The following is an 18,862-nucleotide window of genomic DNA, read 5'->3' as shown; positions in this document are numbered from 1 at the left end:
GTTAAGTAGCATCATGCCTCCTTCACTCCAAAAGAATTACATTTTAGTGTCATCTTTATGCTTCAGATCGTTTTAAGAAGGATGTGTTAATATTTATTGAAATGCCTTGAAAAAAGATATAGAAATTTTAGGAGAAAATTAATTTTAACAATGTAAATTCCCCTAGTTACTGTGAAATAAAAAGATGACAAGATGATTATTTTGTTTAACATATTCCATCAGAATACTGTAAGTTTCAATAGATCTTCAAATAGTTGTAGAATTATTCTTCCTAAGTATGTGAACTGTTGTGACACGGTTGAAGAACATTGATCAAACACACTCACAAGAAATAATATGTTCTTATTCAAATTAACCTTGAACCCCAAATTTTTGTGAAATTATTTCACAACGTTTAGTGCTGATGAGTATAAATCAGTAGTATAAAGCACTATGCAATCTGCATAAACTATAATTTATGTTAAATTTCCTTCCCTTAAAATCTCTAGTTGCTTATGCTAACATCACTTTCACTATTCAGTTTCCTTGAACTTTAAAAGGTGGACAGATATTGTAAGTTTTTTTTATCAGTTTAAAAGCTGATTCGAATAATATCCAGATGTCCATATACTTTATATGATATATAACATGTTTTTTAATGTGCATCATATCTGGTATTTATAAAAAATATTAACTTTATTATATTCCTCTCTTCTATTGTTGATCATTTTTATTATTCAGGTATTTGCATAATTTCTAATACATATTGGTTAAAGTTTAAAGGCTTCTTTATTATTAGTAGTTTGCACATAGAAAAATATGTGCTTCTGTTTGTGAGTATTGCTTCCTTTACCTCTTAAGGTTCATGTTTTGTATTTTTAAATCTAAGCACTCTATAGCAGTATTCAGGGAAGAACTTTAAACTTTAAAATTCACAGTGTCATATAGCATGTCTGGACTTCTTTCAAACGTCTTGCCCATTATTTTCCACACTTCTTAACACCCCTTAGACAAGAGTGTGTGTTTGTAGGACCTTTTTGATGGTGACCTTCAATGGTATATTTATCAACGACATTGGGCTCATTACAACAAAAATGACTTTAAAATTTGAAACAGATTCACGGTGGATCAAGAAATGTACTAAATTTAGAGATTTCTTTTCTCTTTTAACATCTTGTCTCTCTTTTATATATGTTAGACTGTTCTTCAGCTTGTGTAAGCACTTTGTGAAACAACAGATGTTAACGTGCTGGGCTCAAGTAAAAAATATCTTTGGTGCAAAGAAAAAAGTATTCCTATTACACACTTTAATTATAACCTAACAGTTGGTCTTAAAATGAAGAGTCTATTGAGTCACAGCAATATTAATATCCCAGACAAGCTTAGTGACACTGTGTTAATTATTTCCACAGTTCATGACAGCAAAGTGTGATTCTTAAAACCAAAGATACATGTGACTACTTTTCCAGGTGTTTCCCCTCCAGAAGGTAAAATCAACACTTTACTGAAAGTCTTCATTCATTGTCCTTATCTTTCCAAAAAACTCTGACCAGCCACTCTATGGATACCAGTTTTTCAAATGTATAAATGTATATTTTCATAGAGGAACTATAATTGAAATATAAGGTCCAAAAATACTTAACAGCTCTTTAAATGCCTGCATTTACAGGCACACTTGTCTTCATTGGGGGCTGCTTTCCCTTCAGATTGTAGCTACTCCTTTACCTGCCAGAATTCTGTTGTGTCTGGGCAACTCCAGATTGTGAGATTAGATATAATCCAAACAGTACTGGAGCTGCCAAAGTTTTCCTAGCTTAATCAGCACAATTTACTGTACTCATACTGCAATAAGGGCACTTGGCGAGACTGAAGCTGCTTTTGTTCACCATTTTGTAAACGAGGCCTTGTAACACTACGGCCTACTTGCGTTGAAAGCTAACTATCGCTAATTCTTTACAGGTATTGTTGAGAATATCTGACACAGCTAATGCTACAACATGGTCACATGATGCTGCTTGCAGTGTTGCATAAACAATGAAAACAAGTTGTAAAAAAATAAACAATCTAAATAAAGGTTAAACTATGGAAACAAGATCCTTAACATAGTAAAATATATAAACAGAGTAAAATAATATGTATAAAACTGCTGAAAATCACAAATTAAAATTTCAAGGAAATAGGTTCTAAAGAAACCCAAAGCTTGAGCACCAGAATGTGTGTTCCACCATCTTGAGTAACAGTGGTGAGATGACTTTGAGCAATTCTTTGATGTGTCTGGCAATGGGTTTCGTTACTATAAGCAATATTGCTGCTGTACTGATAACAATTCAGGAAATCGCCCTGTTAAGATAATGATAAGACCACACAAAATGAAAATAAAACTAACAGTGCAAGAAGTTACTTCAGAGTTCTAAAACATAATGATAACAGAGTCCTCATCCCAACTGACAGGACTCCAAAGGCACACATTAGGCTTTCTCAGGAAGCAATGATGAAACTAGTAATAAAAGCCGAGGCACTTGAAAATCCCTAGTTAGGACACCAGAACAAACCGCTTATCTATAACCTTTCCAGTAAACTAACTAATATGTCTGTGAGTCATGTTGTGATTCTACTGGGGTGGAACTTAAAGAATGTTAGCTTTTACTAACAAAGGCAAAGATTTTACTTGCTATTTGGTCCATTTGCAATGAGACTTTTGCTATAATTGTACATTCTGTTTCCTTCATGGCTATTTTTCATACATCATACATTTTCTGTTTATGAATGGCTACTGTTTAACATCATTTAATGGGTTTACTCTTTTGGGACTATTATAGATTATTTTATAGGTTTATAGTATTTGGACTGTGATAGCTATCTCTACTTTAACCGGTCTACACCGCTGCTAGGGGGCTTGTTTTGGATGTGCTGTCTCTAGTTATGTCAAAGGACTGGGACTTCGTGAAGTGTGGTCTAGCCTCACGTTGGGAGGCAAAAAGGGGGAGAGAAAGAGAGCAGGCTATGTCTAATCTATCCTTTTATCTATCCTTTTATCCTATACAACTGTAAGTGCCAAAACAATAGGTTTAATAGCATTAACTACTGCCAAAATTGGAAACTAAGGTTACAGTTATCCTATGTAATAAATGTAGCAACCCTTCTCTCTACTACTACAAAATGTCAACAGAAGTTCAGAAGCAATGTTTCTATGACCAAACAGTGAACTTTGTAAGCTGGAATGTTGAAGGTCTGTATGTAGGACCCCCCAAATGCGAAGACATGAAAAGTGTAACTGCTGCATCTGTGAAGGACTAATTGCCCATTGACAAAGCAACTACAGGTTCGCAGCGCAGTACTGGTGACCTGGACTGAAACAGAGTCTAGTTTTTGGTATTATTTTAAGGCTGCCCTGGACTTTTCATGAATGAGAATTGATTATATTAGGGTAAGAGCCTTGGTGTTTCCCAATTTCTATTTTTTGTCTTTTTTTTTCTTTATAATTTGATTGTGTCTTATCACTGGATTATTTATACATTTTTGTTCATTTTTTTTTGTTCTTTTTTCTTTCAACAGCTTTAATAATTATTTTTTTTTATTCCATCGTGGTATAAATAAATTACCTTCTGTTTTGAACATCTGCCTCTCTTGAGCCTCTCTTGTTACTCTCTCAGTCCTGGTCGGTCCCAAACTACTAGTAGGCCATCTGCTTTAGTAGATGGCTTGTGACACAATATAGACCTTAATTCAGCCAATGCAATTTGTACATTTAACCAGTGCAATTTATATATATAACAAGTGCAATTTGTATATTTTGTAAAGTACTTTTATTACTATTCAGTTTGTTATTATTTTCTCTCTTCTTGTCTTTTTAACTCTTATGCCTCACACTGAGTTGACTGCACCTTTAATTTCATTGTTCCTTTGTAAAAATGACAATGACAATAAAGATCTATCTATCTATCTATCTATCTATCTATCTATCTATCTATCTATCTATCTATCTATCTATCTATCTATCTATCTATCTATCTAAATACCTAGGGATAAACATTACAAGTATACATAAAGCTCTATTTCAACATAATTTTGCTGTCTGTCTGTAAAAACCTAAGCAAGACTTGCATAGTTGGTCTACCCTTCATCTCACCTTAGTAGACAGAATTAACACTGTCAAGGTGAATATCCTTCCTAAGCTTCTTTGTCTATTTCAAAGCATATTCATATACTGTACATTAAAAAATAATTTTTAAGAAATTAGATTCAATCATAACTTAATTTATTTGGAATTCAAAACAATCAAGCATCCAAAGGGCGACCCAATAAAGACCTAAGGCAGAAGGTGGCATGGCTCTACCTAATTTTCAATTTTATTATTGGGCGGGAAATATACAAGCTATAAAAACCTGGACATTGACAGAAATGGATGAACACACTCAGGCTTGGTCCACAATAGAAATAAAATCCTGCAGTACTTCCTTTATATTCCTTGCTTTATGCCCCAGTAAATACAAGTTATTGTCAATACACCAACAAATCAATTTTGCTTCATTCACTCAGAATATGGAACTAATGTAGGAAATACTTCAAGATAGAGAAGTTTTTATCTGTTGCACCTCTGCACTATAACCACATTTTCCCACCCTTTCAAACTTACACAGTTTTTAAAGTTTGGAAAAAATAAGGGATTAAATTACTTACAGATTTGTACATAGGTAATGTCTTTGCATCCTACGAACCATTACACTCAAAATTTAGTTTCCCATCAACACAATTTTCCAGTATTTCCAAATCAGAAACTTTGCTAAATAGAATCTGCCCAATTTTCCTCACCTACCACTTACTTCTATTCCAGAAGAAATATTGATTAGTCTTGAGAACTCGGACAGTATTTCTATAATATATAAAAAACACTTTAAAGTCCCTTCCTTTTATAGATCCCGGAGTACATTGAGAAAAGAATCTCTCACTCAACATTTCAGGAAACGAGTGGAAGGCAGCCATGCACAGAAAACACTTTAGCTCCATATCTGCAAAGCATACACTTTTTCAACTTAAAATCTTTTATTGAGCATATCTTTCTCATTTAAAATTGTTTAAAATGCTTTCAGGGCAAGATCCAACCTGAAAACATTGCAATTGAGCTCCAGCCTCATTGGGCCATATGTTTTGGGGTGTGCACCAAATTAACATCATTCTGGACCAAAAACTGGTGTCACAATCCATCCTAACCCATTAACAGCTATGTTTTGTGTAATCTCTGATGGGCTTAACATGGAGAAGGATAAACTGTAATTGCCTTTACTTCACTATTAGCATATAGACTTATCTTGCTCAACTGGAAGAATCCTAACTCCTATTTTAAGTCAGTGGGTAGCTGATGTTATAATCTATTTGAAATTGGAAAAATTCAAAGTCTCACTTAATGGATATGTTCAAAACTTTTTTAAAACTTGGCAGGACCTAATCAATCAAATTTTAGAATAAGCATTTATATTGGAGAAAAGGATTCTGTTCCCTCTTTTCCACTCTTAAAGTTTTACTCTGGCTGTTGGCCTTCCTCTCTTTCTTTTGGGTGGGGTGTTGAATTAAATTTAGTTTTGTTTAATTTGACTTGTTTATATGGAATGTTACTTGCTTTAAATAAATAAATTCCAAATAAAAAAAAGCTTTGCTGTACACATTGTTTACAGTAAGTCGAAAACTTTAACAGTCTAGTATAACCTTACAAAAAAGCTACTTCTACTGGTTTGACCTGGGAATAGCCATTTAACTTGGTTGAAAATCTAGTGAGGATATGTCCTGGCATTTCCCTCAATAGTTCTATCATGTATCACCCACTATAAAGCTAATGCTGGTGTTAATAAGGCCTGCCCTCTTCTGCTGTGAATTTCTTTTACCTCCATATCCCAGAGCACACCTACAGTAATGTACTTAAACATTTCTTTCTTCTACATGAATTGTACATTTCTGTATTTTTTGGATATTAAGTCTTAAGCAGACATCTAGCAAGCTGGGCTTCTTTCTGCAGTTAAGAAAATAAAATTGTGAGACTAAATATTTTAACAACACTATTTTTTCTGGAAATGTCTAGAGTTAATTTAAGATCCCTTTAAATTATACTTACTGACCTACAGTTAATGTCACTTTTACATATGAATACCATTTTTTGGACTGACAGCACATTGATTTTGCAATTTGCACTGAGGAATTGATTTTCAATGAGTTTTGTACTTTCCTTCCTGGTTTACACTATTAAATGTGAAAGATGAAATACCTAGAACATATGTCTTTACAATTTTAGATCTAATAAAACTAATGCTGTGAGAGAATATCGTTAGTGCTTGTATTTGAAAATTCTATGTAAATGTGTACACTGCTTCTAATTCCTGCCTCTAATTTACATGTTATTAGTCAGCCTGTTGCTGCTGTAATTCTGAAAAATCAGAAACAGGCCTCACTGAAAGATTTTTGTTTTCATTAAGCCCTCTGAGTGTTGTTTTCACACTGGTGTAACAAGAATATACAGGTATTAGTCTCACAGATATTTAATAAGAAGTCTGGAAACAACAATGATTGAGTTTTGCTTAAAAGTTGGTGGGAACAATTAAATGGCTTACTAAGTGTCACATTTCTAAACCAAACCAATGTCTCATAACGGCAGCACTGAATGTATGGGAGATTATGTTGAACTGGTTCTCTTGTTAACCTGTTCTAACAGAGAGCAAGCGTCTGATTACTATAAACTGTCAATATATGAAATGTCTCCTAAAAACCCTATTAAACATAGAAATTTTTGTTGACTTTGCAAAGATGTGTTAAAGATAAACATAATCTATTGCAAAGGAAAAACTTTTTCTGTAAAATTAGATTTCACATTGGCATTTGAGACATCAGTGGAATGGTAAAAGTGAATGATATGTTTTTTTTCTGGTACTGTGTGTGCTGTCTGTCATTCACAGTTACGATGGTAATGTCGGAGTTGATGTAAGGTTGAAAGAACTGGCAGCTATTTTCATGAAACCCCATCACACCCTATCAAAAGAAGGTGAAAATTTCTGCCACTAATAGAGATGATAATGAAGAGATGCGGATTTCTATAATCATAACAGCCAAATCAAAAAATGTACTTAACAATATTGACGCCACTCCAGCAGATCCACCAAAGCTGCAAGGCATCCATCTTCTGACTGCACATCTAAATCTATACTAATAAAAGGCAAAGCCCTGACTGACTCACTCACTTCACTCACTCACTCACTCACTCATCACTAATTCTTCAACTTCCCGTGTAGGTAGAAGGCTGAAATTTGGCAGGCTCATTTCTTACAGCTTACTTACAAAAGTTAAGCAGGTTTCATTTCGAAATTCTACGTGTAACGGTCATAATGGTCGACAACGTCTGCCATATTAAACTTTCTTATTTATGGCCCCATCTTCACGAAATTTGGTAGGCGGCTTCCCTGCGCTAACTGAAACCGATGTACGTACTTATTTTGGTGGTATGATGCCACTGTTGGCCGCCATATTGAACTTCCCAACGGTCTTTATTACCTATGGGCCCATCTTCAAGACATTTTGTACACGGGTTCCCAACGCTAACTGAATCCTACTTACGTACATATATACATCCATAGCCTGCAGCTCAGTTGCCGTGTGAGGTGGTGTTGGGTCCCCACGCCTCCCATGTTGTTAGCTGGCTGCCTGCCTATATAAGGCCGTCCGTCACTCTGGTCTCTTCATTCCCTTCCTTGCTTCACCACGGTATTCACGTCTCCCTGCTGATAACTGCAGCCTTCATTTTTTAATCCACGGCTTCTCCGCTGTTTTATTGTTCATTTATTACGATTATAGTTATTGTGTAGGTATTTTACACTTACTTTACCTTGTTCAGGTACCCATTTCCTTTATCGTTCCAACCGTAACCCCATTAACATGTCTATCGAGGTGATCACCATCGATCAAAGAACTGTCACTTACCGAGTGGTTTCCATGCCCGGAGATACCACCTACCTTTTCCATTCTCTTTGTTACATATTGCACGGCCATATCAGGCTCACTCTTAATATCCGGAGGAACATTGTGTCTTATGTATTCAATGACTGGGACAGGTTCAAGGAGTGGACTGATGACGGTACAGGAGATAATTATACTACACAGGAGCACTATAAGAGTGAAATGCCTAAGCCCTTCACCTATGGTTCTGCATGTGAGTTGATGGCTGCCGCCGAATTGTTCAGTTGTCGCTTTCAAGTGTACCAAAATGGCCAAATATTTTACACTTTTCGACAACCGCCAATGCCTCTTAAACATCTTAGATTCACAGGTGACGATTTGAGTAGTGGACACTTTGATGTTTATGAATGTTTAAACTCTCAAAAGCTGGATGTGAAGTTATCGATGAAGCCAGTTGTATGCTTACAATGCTTGACAGATGCCGAATGTCACTTCAACACAAGTCCTGCAAATACTGTCGTAATTGAAACAAACCATAAAACTCAAACCGATTATGACAGCAGCAATCCAAGCTGTGAGATTTGAGGCAAGATTGCTTTTCACATGGCCAACTGTAAGTTGCATGCTCAAGAGTAAGCTTAGCGCACAGCTTGGTCATATTACAACCGGAGGGCTGAACTGACAACATGGCATACAAAGAGATCCTTAACAAACAATTATTGGTATATTTTCTTTGACTTTTTTACTTCACCTGAATGTTAACCTACTATCCATTTATTATTTATGTATTTATTATTTATTTACTATTGATCCAGCACAAGCCTATTTTGGGTTACATTTTAACTACATGATATTGTAGAGTGCTGTTAAAAAGCATGTAATTAATTTAGTCCACTAACACATGCAGTTGCATTGTATTATCACTGTTATCCTTGAATATGACTCATTGTTACAAAAATATTCAATAAGAAAAAGTGATAACTGACACTTTTATGAAGTAACCAAAAAAATGTAAAATACTACAACTTTGAAATCAGTTATCTAAGTCCCAAAATGCACTTGAATGTTATGAAATACATACATTTTTACTTAACTTATTTTTGTATTAGTCTGTATGTCTCCTGCAAATCACAATATCTGCTCTTTCAGTTACAATAACAAAAAAATCAATCAGATTTGTGTAACAAATGGGACCTGTCCTTAAGACCAATTGAGTCTCTGATTAATGTCTCTATTATAACACAAATTACTGATGTCAGATTTACTAGACTTTAGTTGGTGGACCTGCTTGACAACTGATTTATTTTTCTATTCACCTGAGAACCTAACATGTTGCTATTGATCGATTTAACATTTGAAAAACAACAATATGAATAAATTGTGCCTCAGAATATGAATCATTAACTGATGCTCCTGTTTTATTATCTTTAAAACTCCTTTATTTCAGTGACTCGAACACACCCCTTGCATATCAACATGGACAAAGTAGTGAGAAGTCAAGCAAAATGACCACTTTTATTGGCTAACTAAAAAGACTACAATATGCAAGCTTTCGAGGCAACTCAGGCCCCTTCTTCAGGCAAGTATATATATAAATATTTTCCACCATTATTTTTTAAAGCAGAGCCCATTGCAGTGTGTGTGTGTGTGTGTGTGTGGAGACAGGAGATACACATCCTGCTCTTCATGGTATCTCCATTTTTAGGACCCAAACATGGACAGCACTCGCCTAATGCTGTTGTAATGATTCCTTTAGTGTACACTGTCAGCTTCAAAAATCAAACACTAAGGCATTTATTTGTGTTTAAAATTGCCATTCTCAAACAAGACACGTCTCCTCTAATGACACCTTAATGCTACTACTTGCCTTGGACGAATTTCTTGCATGACAGCCTATTAATAAGTGCTATTCCAGTTAATCATGAAACTGTACATATATAGTACAGTACACATTAATAACAAATCAGCAATACTATAATAAAGAGACAAGTACTGTTAATATTTCAATACACATATTTCAATATTATTGAATATTATCAACTGATATGTAGAACTACAGTATATACTGTGCACTGCCATATCTGTATTATAACTTATTCCTTAGAAAATGATATCCACTATCACATTCATCACCGAGTTTACAAATAAAATACTACCTAGATGTATTTTAAATTATTTCCTTTTCAATATATTTTACTTATGTTAAAATTGGAGGTGCAAAATAAAATTTGCTTGCAAGTTTCTAATTTGTATGTGATTTATTACTGTCTCATGTTGACGCTGTAATGAGGAAGTTTGAAGTCATTTATCTGTGGAAGAAACATGATTATGTTTAAATGTCTTCAGTTTCATTTTGTCTTCTCCTTTTGTAAGGCTTTGATAGATAACACTGTCAGGAAACACTGACAAGATTTTTTATTCTTCTAATATCGTATGAGAGTATCCTCAAGTTGTTTGATATTTTAATGCTACATGCATGTCTAAACTCCCTTTGTTACAAATAAAACTCTAAACCTGTTAGGGGTCTTTTAATTAATATTGTGTTATTTTAATTCTTACGGTAGCGTTAGGTTGTTACTTAGCATTGTGTCACAGTGCCTTTGTAAATAAACTCTGTGTTAGACAGATTTTCCTTTAAGTTAATCTCAGTTTTCCTGTATTCCTAATTGCAGCCTTACAAAGGGAAGAGATGTATTCCTCTGTCAGCATGGCCATTAAAGAGAGAATTTAGAAATCTTCCAAATTATTCAGGTCATAAAACAAGGAGAGACCAAACTCTACTAGACATATTGCAGGAGTGTAGCATATGAGCTGCTTTAAAGTCAGTGTCAAGTCAAGTGTGCCAGTTGGTCACCTGCTTGGTGTCAGGAGGATGCAATAGCTCAAATGCTCCTTTAAACCCCTGTCATATTTACTGTGTAACAACATCAACTCCAGAAAGTTACCACGGTCTGCTGTATAAACCTCCTACTGTAGATATGCGTACCCAGCTACGTTCACTCTGCAGCTAAAAGTGACGCAATTCAGATTTTTTGGTTAATTTCCAATTTCTTTGGCTTAATATTTCAAATTAATTTTAACTATAAATAACTATAAACAAATTTATATGTTGACAGCAAATAATAAAATAATGTTACAATAGTTTTCCTTTTAAGGAATATCAAGAGGAGCCTAAGTCTCTAAATGTAATGCTGATTAAATCTCAGTTAACCCTTACAATATCTTCAGGCCACATTTAACTAGGTTTTCTGTTTAATATTAGTAAAAGCACCATAAAATATAATCTATTCAAGGTGAAACCTTGTGAATTTTCCTACATTTCCCCAAATTAATGAAAGGTACAAAATCTAAACATGCAATAGTTTGTACAGCTCCTAAAAATGTTTACTTTGTCATGTCTTTTGGGTCAGTTTTGACCCACCATTGGCTTCAATTTTCAGCTACATTTTCAGTAGTTTGGTTGTTCACCACCTATAAAAACATGTCATTCTTATCCGTAGAAATGTATAGGCTTTTGATAAGGTGTCCTAACTTTACAAAACCTAAAACACTTCCAGATCTCGCAGTTATGTACAGCTGAACACTGTCACATCCTTTGGGTTAGTTCCGACTCACTATTGCCTTTAATAGATTTACCACTGAATTTAAGGAACTTTGTTTATTGGCAATCCAGACAAACATCTCAAATGTTATTAGAATCATCAAGTACTAGAATCAATCAATGTAACATGGGTTTATGGCACCTAAAAGATGGTATCAGAATCAGGCCAAATAAAACCTGGGAGACACAGCATTGAGTCCTGCACTTGAAGATGTTGTGAGGGTTAATTTAAGAAATGTACACACAGTACTGTACAAAAAAAACTTTCACTCACTAGATTTTTTACTTCTCTGGAAATATTAAATTATCCCTCCATCCATTATCCAACCCACTATATCCTAACTACAGGGTCACAGTGGTCTGCTGGAGCCAATCCCAGCCAACACAGGGCGCAAGGCAGGAAACAAACCCCAGGCAGGGCACCAGCCCACCACAGGGCACAATTTAGAATCGTCAGTCCACCTAACCTGCATGTCTTTGAACTGTGGGAGGAAACAGGAGTACCTGGAGGAAACCCACGCAGACACAGGAAGAACATGGGAACTCCACGCAGGGAGGACCCAGGAAGCGAACCCAGGTCTCCTATCTGCGAGGCAGCAGTGTTACCCACTGCACCACCGTGCTGCCCGTATTAAATTATTTCTCATTTAATTCATCCCCTTGATTTATAAGAATTTCTAATACAATGCTTAATGTTTAAATCACTTAAGATAAAATGATGGTACATCCCATACCGACAAGTTGAAGTGTGTGTGTGAGTGTGTTTATACTACAATTGATTACAATCTTGCCAAGGGATTGTTCCTACCTTGCTCCCTGTATTTGCTGGGATAGACTCCAGCTTCCCAGAGGACTTGACCGGAATAAGCAAGTTGTAAAAATGGATAGATGTATAGATGGATGGAAATAATATGAAAATACTCAGTAAGTTCTAGGGCCTCGTAATATGTTATAACCTATAAAGAAAAGGTAACTGAGGCACCTGTAGGGGACTTAGCAAACTAAAGCAAATTTTGTTCATATTCTTTATAAACTAAATGTACTCAGATAACCATAATATATATCTACTCGTAGATCTTATCCATTTTTTAAAAACTACTATTTAGTATATTTTTGCCAGTATCTATTTGCTTTTTAATTAGCAATGCTAGCTGTAAAATAACCTTCATCAAACAAGTTGTAAATCCCCAAGGGCTAGCAATGTATTTTAGAGGAATTTATAGAAGAACTGCAGTGTACAGTATGTGGCATATAGTTTATATTTAAAATAGACGCTCTGTGTCTTTTCCATCCTCTGCTATCCATTGTCGACAATAAAAAAGGTATCTGGCATAGCTGAGAAAAAAAATGACCTCAGCAATTAGAGGACAGAACTATGAGCAATTCCAGTTTAGAACGTACTGTGACCTAAAGTATAGGTCACCCCTGTAGGGCAAATGGATTAAAATAAATCTGCGTGTGTTTGACTTAAGTTAACTAATTGCGATGAAGGGGTCTAGGTGAGTCAAGTAGCAGAGCCATCAATATATGCCTAGTAATTTCAATTAATATAAAATGTCTATACAATTTTAATAAAATGTCATCCTTTGTTAACATAAAGGCTAAAAAAGATCATTAATTCAGATCTTTCCCACCATTAATAATATCTTATGTAATTAAAAATAGTTCCTTTATTTACATAAATCAGTGAATAAACCTACTGTGCAATTTGGCAATAAATAAATAATAAAATTATATAAGAGAACAAATAATTAAATGCGTCATGAAATGTATATATTTTGTTGCTTATTTATTTGAAATTTATTTAATAATTGATGTGTTTATTTATTTCAGAGACAGTACATGTTTCATGAAGTAGATCTTGAGATTTTAACCCATCAGATTACGGGGGCATTTTGATTGGCTGAGTAATTAGAGAGACCCGCCTCTAGTGGCTGTGGTTTAGGCTAATCAAGCAATGATCCTCAGTCTTAATCACATTGCCAATTATATTCAGAGGATGTGGAAGAAACAACGGATGGCACACCTTATGTATCTGCATTTTCTGACTATGAATCATAAGATAGACTGGGAATGGCACAACAGTATTATTTGTTTGTTAGTTGTTACATGTGTTATTGCAGTTATTTATTTTAGTACATAAATTACATAAAGCAATATATTGCAGAAAATACAAGTGAGATATGTCTGAGTTGGTATGCTACTCTATTGAATTTTTTGAACCAATGTAAGGCTTTGGAACAAATACTGTTTGAACCTCACAGTACAAAATGTTTTAACCTTAAATATTGTACAAGAGTAATTGTAGAGTGCATGAGTCTAAAAACAAATACTGAGTCTGCATTGGATGGGCAGTGCATGACTTGCAAGTCATGTAGATCCACATAGTTTATTGAGCATAACTTATTTAAATAGCATTGCTTGGCATCCCAGTTAAGACCATCCCTTCTCTAAATATTTTATTTAAAATAAGGAGGAGGAGGCCCCGGGGAAGACCCAGGACACGCTGGAGGGACTATGTCTCCCGGCTGGCCTGGGAACGCCTTGGGATTCTCCGGAAGAGCTGGAAGAAGTGGCGGGAGAGGGAAGTCTGGGTCTCTGCTTAAGCTGCTGCCCCCGCGACCCGACCTCGGATAAGCGGAAGAGGATGGATGGATGGATGGATTAGTTGGCATTGATTTTGACAAGTCATGTCAGTGTGTCTAAAATTCATTTAATGCAGATGTAACTCACCGCATGTCAAACCAGCTCATTTGCCTAGTGATTGTCTTCTTTGATACACTTAATGTACTATATGTGTGCATGTGTAGACCCACAGAGCAATGTGATTGGTTAGTTTGGCTTTGGTGATGTAATCAAAAGAGGAAGTGCGAGTGTGAGATACACGAGGAGGAGGAGAAAAGGCACAGGATGCACATTAAAAGAGTAACTTTTAGGGTTAAAACCAGAAATTTGTTGAGAAGGACACCTCGAAAATAATGACAGATTCTAAGAAGCAGCCCTTATATGAGGGGTCTCCAATTCCAGTCCTGGAGCACAACTGTAGTTTCAGGTTTTCACTCTAACCCTTTTCTTAATTAGTGACCACTTTCTGCTGCTAATAAACTTCTTTTCCTTTCATTTTAGTTGACTTGTTTTTTAGGATTCAGTCCTCTGAATTGATAATTTTTTTCCTTAAATGACACCCATACAGCAATGAGATGTAAAGTAAGCCAAACGAGGACCACTTAAGTCACGGTCTCAAACTCCAACCAATTTTACTCCAACCAGTGTCATAGTTAGAAGCCAATTCTTGTTAATTAAACTCATTATTTAATTCCATAGCTTGTTGTGGCTCTCATTCTGCCACAGATAGCATTTCTTTCTTTTTAATAAGAGGAGGAAGAGGAGAGGAGGGTGGGAGCATGCACTGCCACACCCACTACATCAAAATGTTTTGTGGACCTGAGCAGATAAACATCATTGAGACCTTCATCATTTTCTAATTTTCAGATATTGTATCATGGACACGTTTTGTATTGTTTGGCTGCTAATAAAGTAAAAATAATTAACACTAGAATTACCAGAGCCTACGAAAAAACTCGTAGATCCGTCTCACCTTAAATTGCTTCTTAAAACCGTTCACAGCTCTCCACCAGCATCTTTTGTCATCTAAATGTGCTGATAAAATCAGGCTGCAAGATGCCAGCTATTCCATCCCCCACCAACTTAGAACGTGCACAAACTTCTCCCATCTCATGCCTTGATTGATTTTCTGGGAGTGAAGTGGAGTTTTACAGTGGAAATAATAGATCGTTATTTGAAACACATGCATTTCATTTGTGTTCCATTTCTACAGTAATCTGTGTAAACGCATTTTTAAAATAGAAACGTTTTTCATATTCCAGTAGTAAATGACAAAATTTAGGCATAAACTATATAATATATGAAGCCTGAAGTCCAAATATCAAAGAAACATTTTCACAAAAGGTACAAATATAACAGAACAAATGTGCTTTTATTCTAAAGTGTAACTGCAGAAAAAAAAAGCCGCCTTAGCAGGCGATACTGACGCATATTCACTACAAATGGCACGGTGACGTAAAGGTATCAGCTGCTGACTGGTAATGAAAAGGTCACGAGTTCGATCCCTCATGACTCCGTTTTGAGAAGTAAACTGATCTTATTCTTACTATTTTAGAATAAAAACATACATTTGATTTCAGTCTGTAACAGCCGGTGTAATTTATGATACTTGTAAAGGCTAGCTTTGATTTTTTTTTATTCATTTTTCATTCTCTCAGTCGCGTTCAGGATCCTTCCCTATGAACGCAGACCCCCTACCCCCCCCACCCCCCATCTGACACTGCTGTTTTCACATAAAGACGTGCTATAGCTCTGCAGTGTATCACGATACATTCTCTTACCAATGCTAGCGAAATGAAGTGTCTGCATACACTTTTTTTGGCATTACACGTGTATTTTTTGAGCATGTCTGTGCCAAATAAATAACATTCGAGCTATAGCGCGTCTTTATGTGATCCAAATAAATAACATTCGCGCTATAGCTTGAATGTTATTATTTATTTGGATCACATAAAGACGCCCTATAGCTCGAATGTTATTTATTGGAGACGAGCTATAGCTCGAAGGTTATTTATTTGGAGACGTGCTATAGCTCGAATGTTATTTATTTGGCACGGACATGCTCAAAAATATATGTGTAATGCCACAAAAAGTGCATGCAGACACTTCATTTCGCTATCATTGGTAAAAGAATGTATCACGATACACTGCAGATCTAGCGTCGGAGCAAGAATGCACATCGCACTTTTGCCATCGCTGTACTTTGTATATGTATATAGGAAACTCTGCATTTTACATGTGCCTTTACGCTGTAGGAAGTGAGTAAATAAATAAAGGTAACTAAAGGTAAATAAAGAACTGAAGCTTGTTGATGCTGCATCATCTTTTCTTTTTCCATCGCCTTTTCCTGTAAGAAGCGTTCTACACGCTTCTCTCTATGCTGTGGTTTCTATTACACACCTGAAAGAAAGAGACAAGATATGTGAAAACATCACACTAATGCAATATTATTTGAAAACGAACAGCGTTAGATTGGGTTTGAATTTATGCTGGTGCTGTTACTTAGAGTCAGATCAGGAGCTTATTCAGTGCGCGCAAGAACATGCAGGTGGCCAGTTGCTGTGTGCTACATACAACATGCTGGTGGTGATCAACGCACATTTAAAAAAAAACTTGTGATAGTACAAGCAACCAGCCACCTGCATGCTCCTGCCGCACTGAATAAGCTCACGCCTTCTGGTGCACGATGTCAGCGCAACAGCGGAATAAAAAGGAGAAAAATACATGTGACATTTTGAAGAAATCATTTTATGACCTGAATAGTACCAATCAGAAAACATTGTTGCATTAATGCAATATTATTTGAAAACGAATAGCGTCAGATCAGCTGTAAAAGTATGGCATTTCTAAATGTTTGCTTTTTTTCAGTCTGATTCTCTCAGTTAGACTGTATATTTGTCTCTTATTCAGTGCGCTTATTCAGTGCGCGCAAGAACATGCAGGTGGCCAGATGCTGTGTGCTACAACATGCTGGCGGTGATCAACGCACATTTTAAAAAAAGAAAGAGACAAAAAAATGTGACATTTTGAAGAAATCATTTTATGACAACGATTTACCTTTATTTATTTACTTACTTCCTGAAGCCTAAAGTCACAAGTAGTGTGCAGAGGGCATGCTCAAAAATGTGTGTAATACCACGAAAAGTTCCTGCTGACACTTTAGTATGCAAGCAATGGTATGTGCATTCTTGCTCCGATGTAGAAGGGAGCTGAGTTTACCTCTGTTACAACGCGTCTATGTGAAAACAGCAGTGTCAGATGCGGGGGTAGGGTGTGTTTGGGCTCGTGAACGCGGCTGAGATAATAAAAATGACTAAAAAAATAAAAACAAAGCTAACCTTTACAAGTATCATAAATTACACCGGCTGTTACAAACTAAAATCAAATGTATGTTTTTATTCTAAAATAGTAAGACTAAGAGAAGTTTACTTCTCAAAACGGAGTTGTGCAGGATCGAACTGGTGACCTTTTGATTCCCAGATCTATTATTTCCACTCTAAAACTCCACTTCACTCCCAGAAAATCAATCAAGGCATGAGCTGGGAAAAGTTTGTGCATGTTCTAAGTCAATGGGGGGATGGAATAGCTGGCTGCTTGCAGCCTGAGTTTATCAGCACATTTAGATGACAAAAGACACTGGTGGAGAGCTGAGAACGGTTTTAAGAAGTGATTTAAGGTGGGACGGATCTACGAGATTTTTCGTAGGCTCTGGTAATTCTAGTGTTAAGGGGTCTGAGTCTTAAAAAGCACATCAGTTAAAGTTAAGGCAAAGGAATTAGCAGCAAAACTGGTCACTAATTAAGAAAAGAGTTAGAGTGAAAACCTGCAGTCACTATAGCCCTTCAGGACCAGAGCTGGAGACCCCTGCTTTATGGGAATGCACTCGAGAAAGGGAGTGCCGGGCAAGAGAGGTTCAGTCACACAGAGGAAAAGGGCTGAAGGTACATGAAAGGCCTGAGATAGCAAATATTTTTTAATTATTCTATTACCTGTCTTTGGTAGCATGGCTAGTAAAAGATAGTGTTTAGTTGATTGGGTGGGTGACATTGTCATTAGAGCTTCTTGTGTGAAGCCTAGTCTGTTGTAGAAGTTCTTTGATGTTTACCAAGACAGTTTAATCAATAACATAGTCAGAAAGAGTTGCTATCATTGTAATTTCTTCTGATAAGCCTACAATATGCTTTGTGAAGTCAGTAATACCGTTGACAGAATACATTTTGGTGGCTGTAGTAAGTACTTTTCACACAATTCTTGTACTGTTTCATGTACCTCCCTCTCCAGTGCTGCCACATTGAATTAAGCCTGATTAATCTACTAAAGACTGTTACTGATCTACTAAAGAAAAGGAGTCTCCTTTTGAGGAGCCACGCACAAAGTACAGGGAACATTTGAACATTTAAAGAGACAGTACATAATTACATACAAAACAGAAATGACATACAAATATGAAATGTAATAATTCCAAAATAAAAAAACAATGTTAAATATACTAAAATTCTAGCTGTAATATAACAAAAACAAAGCACCAATCAAGAAACAGTAGCAGCTAGTGCCCACCTTCTCAACTTTGATTGGTTAAAATATGACAGTACACATTTTTAGGCTAATTTCATGTTGCATGTTGTGTCATTGAAATAAGTAAATGATTAAATATTTAGATACATAAATATATACATATAAATGTCATGATTTACATTTTCTATCATTTTTCCTGGTTTTTCT

The sequence above is a fragment of the Polypterus senegalus genome, chromosome 2 (assembly GCF_016835505.1).
Source record: "Polypterus senegalus isolate Bchr_013 chromosome 2, ASM1683550v1, whole genome shotgun sequence".
NCBI lineage: Eukaryota > Metazoa > Chordata > Cladistia > Polypteriformes > Polypteridae > Polypterus > Polypterus senegalus.
Note: the sequence above shows the minus strand (reverse complement) of the source record.